The sequence below is a fragment of the Gallus gallus genome, chromosome 8 (genome assembly GCF_016699485.2).
Source record: "Gallus gallus isolate bGalGal1 chromosome 8, bGalGal1.mat.broiler.GRCg7b, whole genome shotgun sequence".
In the NCBI taxonomy this organism is placed as follows: Eukaryota; Metazoa; Chordata; class Aves; order Galliformes; family Phasianidae; genus Gallus; species Gallus gallus.
The window spans coordinates 3,534,365-3,549,182 of record NC_052539.1 but is presented as its reverse complement, the minus strand read 5'-3'; the positions used below and the strand labels follow the sequence as shown (position 1 = coordinate 3,549,182).

Genomic DNA, 14,818 nt, shown 5'->3' with positions numbered 1-14,818 from the left:
GGTCACCAGAGAGTGTAGACATGGGGCGTACAGCACCTTCATTTTACACCAATGAAGCACATCACTGAAGCTGAAATAACTTATCTTGCAGAAAATCCTTTACAAGGTTGAGAACAGAATAAAGCCCAAAGTTTACAGACCAGTGATATAATCACGAGGTCCAGCTTTCGTTACCTAATTATTCTTACTGCAACCAAATTAGCATTGGATACACTGGGACGCTAGCCAGGGAAAATATAGCAAGAACTGACCCAATGGGAATTAAAAGTTTGGCTTGTGTTATTCCAGGCATGTTAATATTTACATTCATCCCCTACTGAAGCTAATCTGAAATTCTGCAGTGGTTCTCAAAGAGCTGAGAAGGTCTCTGAGGGAAGGACAGATGCAGAGAAGTCGCTCGCTGTGCTTATTACCTCATCCTGTCCTCAAGTAGCATCTCTGGCTCTGCTTTCAACTGCTCCGACCTGTTTTTTCAGGCTGAACCTGAAAGAGTTTGGTTTGGATGAATGCCTGTAAAAGATATACAAACTCTACCTGTGTTTACTTGTTCTAGCATTATTTTTAGTTGCTGCCCGTATCTACTACCCCACAACAAGAACAAAACCATCTTTTGATTCCTTCATGGAAGAAAATCACGATCCCTTGAATGGAAATGCTATTTGTAGCCCATGACATACTGAAAACGCCTATAAACATTGACATTTTTGTGTTAGGTGAGATAACAAGGAAGCCGTCATTTGCTATTTGCGGACAAACTGGATGTCAGACAGGCCCAGGCTCCAGCATCTTCCTTTATGGTACCAACAGGACAGTTGTCCAAAAATAAAACAGTAATCCTAAAAGCAAACTGTCCACACAGGGAAATATTTCCCTATGCGCTGTTTGGCATTTAACGAGTAGGTGCAGCAAAATTGTACTTGGAGAAAGGAAAAAGAGCGTGGCAGAAAAACAACTGCATGAAGTTGTACTAAAACGTTGTAAATTCTGTGCTCGGAGGAGCACAGAGGGACTGGGCAGCATGTTGGGTAGCAGCAGGAAACTCAGGGCTGGCTGCTGCTTGCCCACCTCCCAGTCCTATGCTGGTTCCAAGACCTCACCCACACAAGGCAGTGTCCCACAGTAGCCTCGTAGGAACATCTTGGCACGTTTGAACCAATGCAAATATTTCTTACCTCAAGTATGCGTGGGATTTATAAAAATCACATCGCCACAGAAATCAAAGGGGTCTATATTTGCAACCTGAAAAAAAACCACAGAGGTACTATCATTCGCAGCAACCTACTCTGATGGCGTTGACCTTGTTCTGGTAGTTACCAGAAATTGACTGCACAATCTCCAACCTCAGCACTCTCATCTAGAAATCTCGTCTTCTAGAAATTCTTGCCATTTGCCTCTAAGTCTTAAATTACAACAAGAGCCAAATTCTCTTCGCTGCCTGGGATATCAACAGAATTTGATATGTGCAACAGAACAGGATTTGTGCCACATGCAATAAATCGCGGCTGAAGTGTTATCTATCTTAAGCAGGCTGGATTTCAAGTAATAAGAAAAAGCTGGCAGTCACGCACTGAAGCCTTCAGTAAACACATCACCTCCAACACACAACTGGCAATACCAGGAAACTCCCAGAAGTTTCTGGACAAAGATTTTTCTTCACCTGACCCTTAACGAGCCTTTGTGTATAGCCGCCTTACTCTGCTCTGATAGTAACTACGCTACCAGGATGCCTCTTGAAGCAAAAATCAGCTATTCATGGCAAAGTATTGTGAGAACGCCTCTGATTTACTGCTGGAAGAAGAACGCTGAGCCTTAAGGCTTCTGCACATTGTGGGGACATGTGGGGCTTTGACAGTGTTGTCCACAGACCCACAATAAGTGTGGCTCGTGAGATGCTATTCTTAGCTCAGCGTGCAATTAACAATACATTATTTATAGGATCACACAAGCAAAGTAGTAAACATTTTTCTCTGGAGTTTAGGCATAGCAAGGGAATAATAATCCAGGTGAAGCATTGTAGGACTGGGGCTATGTACCTTGGTAAAATACGTGGTTATAAAGGACTCCCGTTGACCCAGTGACCAAAAAAATTCTGACACCTTGTTTGCTGAGGTGAATATCTGCCAGCATTAATCCCCAGAGTGACTTGAGCACCAAAGATATATAAAGAAGATGAACAGCAGAGTTATCCCCTTGCCTTAAGGCACTCTTTTGCCTCACGCTGGGTCTCTGCACATCCTCAAACAGATCCTTTGGTTCTGGAAAGCTGCTTTGTTAAAGCCCTCGGCACAGACTCGTCGGTTCCCACCACACTTTGCAGCAGGAGGTGGTAAAGCCCCTTCGGCAGCACCATAACGAGCTGTACGTTCTGCATCCGTTCCCGCAGCAATCAGGTGTGTTCTGAGGACATCAATCACACAGCAAACAGCTCATCGGGGCTCATTCTGGCCCAGCTTACAAAGACAAAGAGTCTTTTCCAAAGATGACACCGAGAAGCAAATTTAAGTCACAATCAGCTGGAACAAGACGTTACAGAACGGCACTGGGTTTATGATAGGCAGCTTTTCTTTGTACAAAATACCCCTTTTTCTGAGGCTGATTACACAGAAGAGCAGGAAGCATCATCTTACTGAAAATGGGAAGGAATTGGTTGTTTCACTTGCAGCAATCAGAGAAGAAAGGCAGGTACAGTTCCAAATGAACATCACCTCGTAAAGGGCACGAACATAAAGCCAGAAATTCATGAGGGCTTAAAGCCAAGCTCACACCCTTTAGTTTTGAACCCACAATGCTTAGGCTAAAATTGGTTTCTCCAGCCTGAAGCCCAGTAACCTGTTTAATCCTAGTAAGATTTTTCTACTATGAACACAACCACATCCTCAGCGCATGGAAAAAAAAAACGAGTGCATTAATTAGAACAAAATAAAGACCTATTCATGAGCAGACAACAGAAAAGAGATGAGAAAGAATGGAATAGAAGGGGATAAACTGACAAGGGGAAACTCTTTGCAGCACTGACTTCCCCTGCCAGGCTCGGGAGGGCAGCCAAGGAGAGCAGCCCGAGCATCTCTGCTGCAGTGGGACACTGCCAGTCCCACTCACAGTGCAAAAAACAGCAGAGGGCCGTTCCTCCTCATCCACCTGTTCGTTCTGCAACAGGATTTGTAAAGCAGTGACAGATTTTAAGGTAGAAGATGTTAAACAGGAGTAATTTTGTTTTCATCTCTCGCCACAAAGTGGAGTCATACGAGGCTGAGATCCTGGGAGCTGATTACCTTTCCCCTTATAAACCAAACGTTGCTGTAAGTTTCTGTATTTCCTGCGTCCTCAGCCAGGGCAACAGTAGGGGAATCAGATGCAATAAAAATCTGTTGCTAAAACATACACTGAAACACGACCCCGAGCTGGAGGAACAACTGTCGCACTTTGCACACAATTCAGAAGGGCATTTGGGTTCCTGCTGTCACTAGGAGTTGTATTTTAATCACTGCAGAACACGATATGCCCAGGACTGTGTGCAAGAGCCGCATGGCAGTGCAACATGAGCAACAGCCTGCGCTTTCCCTTGGTTCACGCTAGGCAAAGTATCATAGTTTCTTCTCTCTGCATCAGATTTTATGCCAACGTGTGCCCAAAAAGCTGTCATGCAGTCTTTCTGTCCCCCGTGATGTATTGCACCAACTCTTCATTTCCCACAAGCTCATTTTTAAAGAGCTTCTGTTCGTTTATGTCTGCCTCAGAAAAGGGCTGCATTGCTCTTCCCCCAACCCCGCCAAGACTAATACAGAAAAAGCCTGAAGCATCAATCAGATTTCATAACCAATTAGCCAGCAGATACCCTGGCTATCCGCTATTGGCCTCTTTCGGCTGTTTTTGCTTCTAAAATTAGCTCAGCTATTTCCTGCATGAAGGCTCAGGAGAGCAGCAGACTCATAGCAAGGGGCTGCAGCACAGAGCATGCAGCAAAGCTCTCTCCATGGGGCTGCACAGGGAAAGGGGGAACTGCCCATTGCCCTGCAAGGGGCAGGCAGAAATGGGTGTGTAGGACAAAGCATTGCTTATTGCTCTGTCCACTGCACCTCCATAGCTCCTGCTGTTATTCTCACCCAGCCTTGCTCCTCTTCAGCTCGCTGCTGAGCAGCCAGCGCCTCACATTTGGCAATAGCAAAATGTGCATGCCCTGGGTGCAATGCCACAGCCACCAAAATGTGAAAGCCATGATTCCTAAACATGGTTCCCAGTTCATTTTTCAGGAGTTGTTGGTTTCAGCTGATGCACTCACTGCTGCGAAAATCCATAGGGTAAGTTCTGGGAAGTTCCAACATCCCCTCGGTGAGCAATGTGTTTATGTCCCACTCTGTGCAGGCTCTGTTTACATACTTCTGGCTGGGGGTAAAAGATCAGCCCTCGATAAAAAGATAGGTTGTACTTCTCCAAGACACATACATTTTCTCCCTTTGCTCAGATTTGCTTTCCCCCACAGCCAGCCTGAGTTACGAAACGCAAGCAAAGCAGATGCTTCTGACCACATGCAAGTCTTGCCGTCTCATGCAAGACATTTATCAGAAGCCATTTCCTTTTAAAACAAGGAACTGACAAACCACGGCCTGCTGCAGGCTGCTCTGAAAGGTCAGCATAGGAACATACCTTCAAGTGAGTTGCAGCATCTGCAAAGAAATGGTTAGAAAAACAAGGACACTGGCTGCTCTGGAAGGCCCACTCCAGCTGTACTTTTAAAGGAAAGAAAGTAATTGAGTTGTACTGGAATGGGCTAATAAACAATGCTATCCCTCTGATGTCTGTGATGACATTTTGCGAGGATAATGCCAGAGGGGCTGTGCCTAAGGTATGCCTCATAAAGAGAAGCAAAGGGCTGCTTTATTGAACACACACTGTAGAAAGAAAGAAGACGCTCACTAAGTGAACGAAGGCAGCTATAAAACAAGCCCAGGTTTCTGGGGAAACTGAAACTGTTTGCTCTATAAATCCAGAGCATCCCTTTGGGGATGGAGAACTCAGCAGCACGGTGAGCAGCACCATCAGGTGTTTAGATGGGAGCTGGGAGGAAGGGAGCAGGCAGGAGAGATCACTCCTCCTTCTGTTTGTTTCCTGCTTCCTGACACCTTTAAACCACCACCAAAAGATGGAGTATTCATTTCCATGACTTTCTCTTGTTAAGATCAAAATTAAGAACTGAAAAACAGAGAGGGGAGGATCTCTTTGCAGTTGCTGTTAATATTTCTTTGTAGCTGAGCTTTAGTTTATGTAAGCAAGAACTGACGTGCAGCCACACCGGTAACTCATTAAAAAATCACTCACCTACATCTGCACATGGGAATATTTAGCTCATATGAATGCTGATCTGCTTCTGCTCTTCTTATGTCTAAATTTATTGACCAAAACAATAGGGGAGACAAAAATTAACAAATCCTAAAACGTTCTACCTTCAGTAGCTGTATTGGATTTGATTTCAGCAGTTACATAAATACATGGGAACTGGTGCTGCTGCAGACTGATTCCTATCACCCACGGCAGGCACTCAGACCATTGGTGGCACCTGAGACTCTTCCAACCAACTGTTGATTTTCTGCATTACACCAAATCTATTTTTTTAAAAATCATAGAATCATTAAGGAAAATACCTCTAAGATCATCCAAGTCCAACTGCCCACCTACCACCAATATTTCCCTACCAACAATGTCCCTTAGTACCACATCTCCTCAGTTCCTGAACACCTCCAGGGACAGTGACTCCATCACCTCACTGTGCCAATGCCCAACCACTCTTTTGGAGGAGAAGCTTTTCCTCATACCCAACTTGAACCTCCCTAGCAAACCTGAGGCCATTCCCTCTCATCCTATCACTGTTACCTGGGAGAAGAGGCCGACCTCCTTAACCCAACAGCATCCATTCAGATCACTGTAGAGAGGTCTCCCCTGAGCTCCTCTTTCCAGACTGATCCATCCCATTTCCCTCAGCCACTCCTCATAAGACCTGTGTCACAGACCCCTCACAGCTCCATTGCCCTTCTCTGTACGTGCTCCAGGGCTCAGTGTCTTTCACTTATGCCATAACTAGAGATGTTCAGAGGCTCCACTGCACAATCAGTGCAAGGATTCCTGCTGAATGCACTTAAGTTAAAATTTGAAGGAACAAAAAAAACAAGAAGAGAAAACATTTTCCAGAATCTACTCTTCAGTAAGTGGTACATCCAAGTCAAAAAGTTGTATGGATACAAGCCCATCTTTTTTTCTTCTGAAACTGGCCTATAAGCCAGTGGTACACAGCAGTTCTCTACAGCTTTTTGGCTAATGCACTAAAGATTAAGCAAGAACCACCTCCACTTCAGTAGCAGCATCCACACCTTGGGCTCTTACGGTTAAGTTTTGTTTCATATTAATCTCTAGAGTACTTGTTAGCGTGGATTTCACCAATGGCATTTGAAATCTTTGCATCTCTCCATTTCTCACCACGAAGCATTAGAGAGGGAACGCTGTTTTGCACAGGAAATGATGATAAAACCCCGCTGCACGCTACGCATACCAGGAGAACAGGATGTTGCACTCGGAATTCCACTGAAAGACGTTATTTCTGTTGGAAAGGGCTGTGAAAGAAATAAGGTTCTTCATCCTTGTTTGGCACACGAGTGCCAAAATCCAGGATGGATGTTGAGAAGCTTAATGACATGCAAGAATGCTTGCCTGTGGCAATGGATATCTGACCCTGCTGGGAGAGCAAGGTAACAATTCCTTTTGTCTTGTTCATTGTAGGGGAAGGTGGTGGTGGGGAACTTGCCTTGACTGACACCAGATCAATATAACAGCATAATCCATGTAGGACTTCAAACTCAAACTGAAGGCTGTTGAAGACAAAAATGACATCAAAATGTTCACTGAGATACTGAAACTGACAATTTAGGCCTCCTGACTCCTGTGTACGCACAGACAGGATCAGGACTTCGTCAGAACGTAGAGCGTAACATACCTGCCCATGAAGATGACATATAATCCTACAAATACAAAGAAAAACAAAACAGGAAATTGTATTAAAGTAAACAAAAAACCCAAAGTGAAATAGGAAGCCATTAGCTGCAAGTCTTGAGGAAAAACAGGAATGTTGGATTCTTTTCAGTCCTGTTAACAATTTAGATAATATCCAAACTGTGGGCACAACTACTCTTTTATTATCAGCTGCCAAGAAGGATAGATGAAAATGCAAACAAAATGGACCATTAGAGTACTGACGTAACAGAACATGAGAACCCATCTCCTTATTTAAGTAATTTAAAAAATAATAATATAACAGCAATGTTAGTCTAATCAGTGTCAACATTTAAGAGGCCGTGATTAATCTAACGTATGCTCTTACTCAGTTAACATAAGACTACACCAGACAGACTGCTCCCAAGGACTCTCTCATTACTCATATTAAGTTAATATGCATACATCTTCTTGCATACTTTAGGCCAAATCACAACAGACCCTGTAAGTTATAACCAGGCTGTGAGCAGTGTTCAGCCTCACCTACCCTACTCAGACTTCCAACTAAGGGAAGTCAGCAGTGCTTTTCTACACTTGGGTACGGATGTCAGCCTCTGCTTGCAGCATGATCTGCATTTTTACTCTGAATAAACTTACCTTATTTACCTTCATTGTCTTACAGCTATTCTGCAGGCTATGTAGATACAGCCTAAGAACATGAAGATCAAATAACTAGAGAGGACCCCACGCTATCAGCTCTGTTTTCTCAGAGCTTAGGACTTGAAGGCAGGATACTGTGAAGGCACTTATGAGCTAGAAGTACTGGGTGACATCTGGACTTGGTACTGCCTCTGTCTGGCTCCCAGAAGAAGAGCAGTCTCCACAACAAGCTCATCCTCAGCAGTTCCTGACATGTTATCTTTGGAAAAATGAGATATTCCAGCTGACTAGATCCTCACCCATCAGTGTCACAAGTCTTCCTGGCTACATGAGACAACGTTAAGCTTGCAACATGATCCAATAGAAAAATAAGTATCAGTCAGTAAAATCTATGGGCATCTATTAACACTGTAATGGTAGTCCCCAAAGAAAGGCAAGACCAAGTCAAGGCTGGGCATGCAAGTTGTACCCATGAGACGTGAGGAAAACTGATTGCTTTGCTAAGTCCCAAGGTAGTTTTTTACTGTAAATGCAAGTACAAATACAGTTGGTGTGTCTACTTCATTAACTCTGTACGAGTACTAACCACATACATACATCACACCAAAAATGTGTCTCACAGTACAAACACTTCCAATGCTCTCAAAGTCCACTGAGGAAGCTGGACAAAAAGATGACACTGCTCCTGAGGAAGTGATCCCTGCCTCCCATTTCTACACAGCAATAAAAGAAATGGGATTTCTAATTAAAAACAAAGATATCAGTTGCTGCCTATTTTATCCTCACAGATTAAGAAGTGTACATCAGGACAAGATTAATTAATTAATACTTCCGGCAAAGCAGACTAATGTGTTAACATTTTGTAATTTCAAAGTTGCATTTGTGTCCATAAATATTATCCTTTAGTCTGGTTTTTGCTTTATTATGAAGTTGAGGACAAAAAGAGGACAAGAAAGGAAATGGAAGAATAGCAAAACTACAAGGAAAAAAAATGTTTAGGTAAAAAATAAAGGACAGGAAAAGTACATAGAAACTTTTCTACTTTAGTAGTTCAGTCCATGGTATAGCAGAATGAAATAGTGACGTTAAACAATGAACTTTCACCAAGTTTGTAAATAAGCAAGAGAACAGAGAAGCATAAAACCTCTTATAAATAGTGGATTGAGAACAATATGGACTCAAGCCCAGCCTAAATTAAACATCTCATTTTTAACTCATTGCTCTCTCAGAGATGTTCTGGACTTAAATTTGCTTACAGCAGGACAAAAAAAACATGGCAGTTATTTCTGACCTGCAAGAATTTCTGATGAAAGCTGTTCAGAAATACAGCAAGTGGCTACTGAAAGGCACTGAACCAACCACATTACTTACAGATAAGCCTTACCACACCTGCACAAATTACTTATGTGAGAAATCAGACTTCATTAGGACCTTTGCATGCACATAAGTATTTGCAGAACCAGGAATCAAAGTCAAATGCTGAGAAAAAACCCTTATGCTAATATTCAGATAGAGATGCATATAATCAAATAGGGTGCAACAACCTAAAGAAGTCCTAAAGCTGTAAACTGAGCTCCACTGTTAATCCTATCTTCAGAAGACAGGGATAACAAACAACTTCCTCACACGTGTATCTGAGACATAAACCAGATCTAATCAGAACTGTGAACATTGTTCATCATTAAAAAAAACCATTAGGCCACACCAGCCCTCTGCAGTGAAGCAGCTGATGCATCTGAACACCCGTCTGGACTTTGGCTTCCCTGCAGTTGAGATTACTATCTTTAGAGGTGGGCGATGCCAAATAGCAAGGGATTATATTTACCAAGATATGAGGATTGTAAATTCAGGCTGTAAATCTAAAATAGAACTTGAAGCATACGATGTCCCTGCTGCTGCTGTGAGCACACTCATTACAACTTTACAGCAGTGGTGACCTCTGAACTCTGTTCACTGTACATTGTTTGTCTGTGCAATAGACTGTGTGATGCAAATTCAGCTCTGCAGCGACAGAGAAGCTACTTCACTGCTTGGGGAAGAACTGCAGCAAACATATGCAGTTATCCAGCTATAAACACTGCATGAATATTACTACAATGATCCTGCTCCATCTAACATGAAAACTAAGTAGTTCTAGCATTATCTGTGGCGGGGGAGGTTCAGGTCTGATATTAGTAAACATTTGTTCTCCAAAAGAGTGGTGACACATTGGAATGGGTTGCCCAAGGAGGTGGTGGCATCACCATCCCTGGAGGTGTTCAAGAACCATTTAGATGTTTGCATTGAGGAACACGGCTTAGTGAGGAAATGGTGGTGGTAGTTGGACTGGACGAGCACGGAGGTCCTTTCCAACCTTGGTGATTCTATATATATAGAAGCTGCAGAACAGCTGTCTGTGAGATAAAGGCCACTTTGCTTGTTTTTCCAATCTGAGTACGTTGTTGGTATTGAGTTTCATTTTTCAGCTCTGATGTCACAATTCCAATTCCAGCATCATCTTGTATACAACCATGGCTGACCTCCCCTCCCGACAGGAGAAGACCCAATCTCAGCAGCACACTGAGCCCTGTCATTTACACCAGATTCCTTCCTTTCAACAGGCACAGCTGTTACCATTTTTGGTATCTTAAGCCTACGTCAAACTCTATGCGCATTTAGTCAGATTTCTGTTAAGTAACACAGACAAAACTGTTAATACTGTTTTGAGTGGCTTCAAACTGTTAGCAGATGGCACAGCATGCAGCTTTAAGTGATTCATGAAACATAAAAAGGATAACAATCTACTGGAAGTGTCTCATCCAGCTTCAAAGCACCGAACCTGGATTCCAGTTAAACAGAATTTGGATTTCATTGCATCATTTCAAGGGTAAACACTTTTTTTCCCCTCCCCTCTTCCATTCCCACCACATTAACATCACTAAGGGCTGGGCCTCCAGAGCCAGACAGATTATGGTGTTCAATATGAACACATCAAAAAGTGTTTCTGAAACAGTCAGCCAAGTATTTTCTCCTGGCTTTGGCTTCTGTATTTGTCTTTCATGGTAAAGTTACAGTTGCAAGACTCCATGTATATAATGCAAAAGGCAACTGGGAGTTCATGCCCCATTCAGTAACCAGCAAGGAAAGGGAAGCATGGAATTAAACTCTCCCACATATCATATGCGGCTGAGTATGTAAACGAGGTACACAAAGAAGACATATCTACAGAACACAGTGCTATCATTATGTTACCAGCAACTTGAATGGGTGCTTTGTCACTGTGACTGCTCCTTCAAGGAAGGTACTGTTTCCACAGCTGGGATAAGTAGCCAGGTGGAAACAGAGGCTGGAGAGCAGTATCTGTAGTACAGTACACACCAACACTCCCTCCCCTGCAGTTGCTGCACTGATGAAGCTGCCAAGTGGCTGGAGCACAAGCACAGCACCAGGTGAAAGAAGATCAGCATCTAGAAATATATTAAGCTCCAGAGACCAATCTGACTTGGCAATTGCTAGGAAACACAGAAGCAGGAATCAAAACATTAAGCTAAGAATCAGAGGACGGTGTCAACAGAAAGCAATCCTAACACAGTTTTGCACGCAAGCCCCACAAACACCTGAGGATTGAGACCTCTTTTGATAAGTGCAGATGTTTTTTTTTTTTCTAGTTTGATTAGATTTCAGTGTATGCTTCCATTTGAGCCAGGTCAGTGCAGCAGGCGGTGGGAGTTGGGCAGATGCAGCGTGCGGAGGTGCACTCAGGGAGTGCATGGGCAGGCTGCTCTCCCAGGCTGGAGAGCTGGGCAAGCAGCCAGCAGACTCAGCAACAGCCTCACCACCAGCCACACAGCCCTACTATACCTGGCAAGGTGAGCAGCATGGATCCAGCAATGGTGGCCGGCCTCAAGCATGGTCCAGGCCTTCTGACATCAGATGAGGCAGGTCAGGGTTGAGCCATGAAGTCGTATCAGCAGGTAAAAGTCAGGATTAGGTCTGCAGACAGCAGTGAGGCACCAGTAGCAATCACCAAGCAAGTCCATAGCAACTGGGCTGGTCTGAGGTCAAATCAGAAAGTCAGCCCATGGATCAGAGCCGGGCTCTGGATCACTAATACAGCCAGACACAGGAATGGCTGCAACACAATGACTTTAGGTGTAGCAATGACAGGGAACAGGGAAGGGAGATAATGCCCTGGGGGCCTCGGCAAGGTGATTTCTTTGTTGCATGGCATCAAAGGCAAGTCAAATGCATTAATTTAAATGCACTTCATAACACAGAGTGAGAATATAGAATATTCTTCTCAAATTAGCTGAAGCATAAAACAAAGACTAAAATTTTACCTTTGAATCTTAGCACTGAGAAAAAAGTTGATTTTCGAACAACTTTGGTCACTGTTTGTGCAGAAGGCATTTCTTATCCCAGATGCTTCCTACAACACAACAATTTTCAGAGGCAGAAGAACACATCATACTGCAAAATGCAGTTGAGATGCATTCATCATGTTTTTCTTTTAAACCGGTCTCAATTATGTGCCTCAATGCTTCGTGTTGCTTTAATTGATCAAAGCCATGGATGACATTTCTGGTATCTTAAGTATTTACCATTCATTCCAACCAGGAATTTACAACACGCTTCATGGGAGCTTTCACAAATGACGGAAATACCTGCAGTTAAGCAACAACTAAGCAGATTCCTCAGGCAAAACCAAATCTTCTGGTTGTTTCTATTGGACATCTTCATTTTGTTGTTTTTTTTTTTGGCAGTGGGAGGAAGATCATATTAAGTCTAATCAGTGATTTATTATGAGTCACAAGAAGTGAATCAAATTTAATGGAAAATGAATCACATACCACAGCATTACCCATTACCACTACTTCCTCAGGCTAAATTTCTTGCTGATTATGGAATTCACTGATGTTTTTATTGTCCTCTCTGATTCTCACATATCTCAAACATCCTAAGAGGTTCGGATCCTTCATTACCTAACCATCATAAACTTAATGGAAACAATCGCAGCAAATGCTAACAGAACTTGCTTGTGTAGAAACAAACTGCAAAGCATTCATGTAACAGCTTACTGCAAACACGGAGCTGTTTGACGTAAGAGTAAAGAATGAATTTTTAAAAGTCAAAGCTAGAGGGGCCATGCCAAATATTCACCAGAATAAAAGCCATGCCATAGGATGTTCAGCACTGCAGGAAAGTGCAAAATGAAGAAGTTGAGGCTGTAAACATTGAAGAGCTACTCAAGGGAACAGCACAGCAAGTCTACAAATGCAGCTACTTCATAACAAGGCTACAGGTACTAACTACATCTGAAAAGCACCCTCAAGGCTCCTGTACTCCGTAGGAAAGTAAGTGAATGGATAAATTAATGAGTATCACAGGGTTACCACTCCTAAATATTATTACAACCGAATTTATTGCTCAGATCTTTAATTTATTATCTACAAAAAGTCTAAGTCAAATATTTGCCTCAAAAGCATTTCAGGACATACAGACAGACCTCTCACATGGGAAAAGCCTACATGACACTGAACTGAAGGGGCTCTCAAGTTGCTCTGAAGAGCAGCAAACCTACATACCAAGAGCACCTAAGCTCCCATATGCATAACTGAATGAGCACATATTTATTTTCTCCTAGAACTAGTAAGCAACCCACACTTCAAGGCATGACTGCTAAGTGTCTTAAATGGGACCAAAGTCGGTCTTGTAGTTCATGTAAAACAAGTTCTTGAAGTATGAATTCTAAGCACGCTGACCATTTCAGGATTTAAAAGAAATATTTGACCCCTGAAATAACCACAGTGATCATTTCAGGATTTAAAGTACACATTTGACCCCTGAAACAGGGGGGAGATGTTTAAAAGACAGTAAGGAGAACTACAATTCCCTTAGTAACCTAGAAGAGCACTATTAAGGAGGACTAACCCCAAGTCTGTATGGCTACACACACAGTATAGTCTGTCTGCTTGTGGCAATGCAAAGAACCCGGACTACCAAAGTTACTGCATTCATATGTTGGGTTTGTATCCTTTTCTCAGTTTATTAAGTCAGATGAGATGTCAGAAGGAGCTGCACAGACATTCTTCCCACAGTGTGCTTCCATGATACAAGCAGAGCTTTACAGGGACACACAAGTGAGTCTCAGGTATCTGTGACAGAGAGACCTGAGCACCTTTGTGGTTCATTCCTCAGCACAGTGTGGGATCTCCCCCGTGACAAGACAGAGGGACCCTCTATCGCAGGAGGCAAGCAAGTAGAAGCACACAGACAATGTTAAGTAATAGTCTCTACCAGTTCCTGTCGAGTGGGACAGTGATGTCTGTCTCATTTCCAAGCAGCAACATTTTATCAACATCTAAGCTTCTCTTAACGTAATCAAGCAAGCATACCTCCCACTGTATCTCACCCACTCTCCTCTTCTTACCGGAGGATTACAGAGATACGTGAACATAAATGACTCTGTCACCCCTAGGGCTGTGGCTATTCTAACCACCTCCATTCCTCTTCCTCCATCACCAGACCGCTGCCAGGATTAAAGGCACAGCCCAACTGGCTGTATCTTTCTGGGAGTAGCTCACAGATGTGTATAGTCCCTAAGAACACAGACCTGGTGCCTCATTACTCTGGGCAGCAGCTCCCTGCTCTCCTGTGAGTGTGGTACAGAGCAGGGGTCAGGATGACATTTACATAGTGAAGCAGGGGGAAAAAAAGAGGAACAAAAAGGTGGAAAAAAAGCTGCACCTAAGTCATCTTTGCCCTGTAAAAGCAAACTGCACTTTCAGCAGTAATCTAGGAAACACTAGTCGTGTTTAGAACACTTCTTAGCACTACCACACTTAGACTTCTAAGTAAATATTTAGCATGAAGCTTCCTGAAATGCTCTATAGGTTTCTGAGGAATTGAGAAACAACCAAATGTGTTGAGGGAAAAAAAAAACACACCAGTAAGTGGAATGAAAAACAGAAGGATGCAATAAAAAGCTCATTTTCTCCCACTCTTGGAAAACAGTTTTTCCTATTGCAAAGGAAAACTTGTAAGCTGTGATTCTATTCAACTGCAACGAGCCAAGTCAAATGCACCCCAGCTGTTCATAAGGGCACTATTAATACAATAGCAGCATAATGAACATGCTTTTTCCACTCAGGACTTGCTCTTTGCTACTCCATCCACATTAACAGCGCAAGAGCTGAACAAT

General features: G+C 43.0%; 1 long non-coding RNA gene across 1 annotated transcript; it reads left to right on the top strand.

The window, feature by feature from the left end:
* The first annotated feature begins 10,135 nt into the window (after positions 1-10,135).
* On the top strand, positions 10,136-13,047 carry LOC121111354. The gene is made up of 2 exons (XR_005861837.1): positions 10,136-10,504; positions 12,235-13,047. It is a non-coding gene; the product is annotated as an uncharacterized LOC121111354 (long non-coding RNA).
* Positions 13,048-14,818: the final 1,771 nt, after the last annotated feature.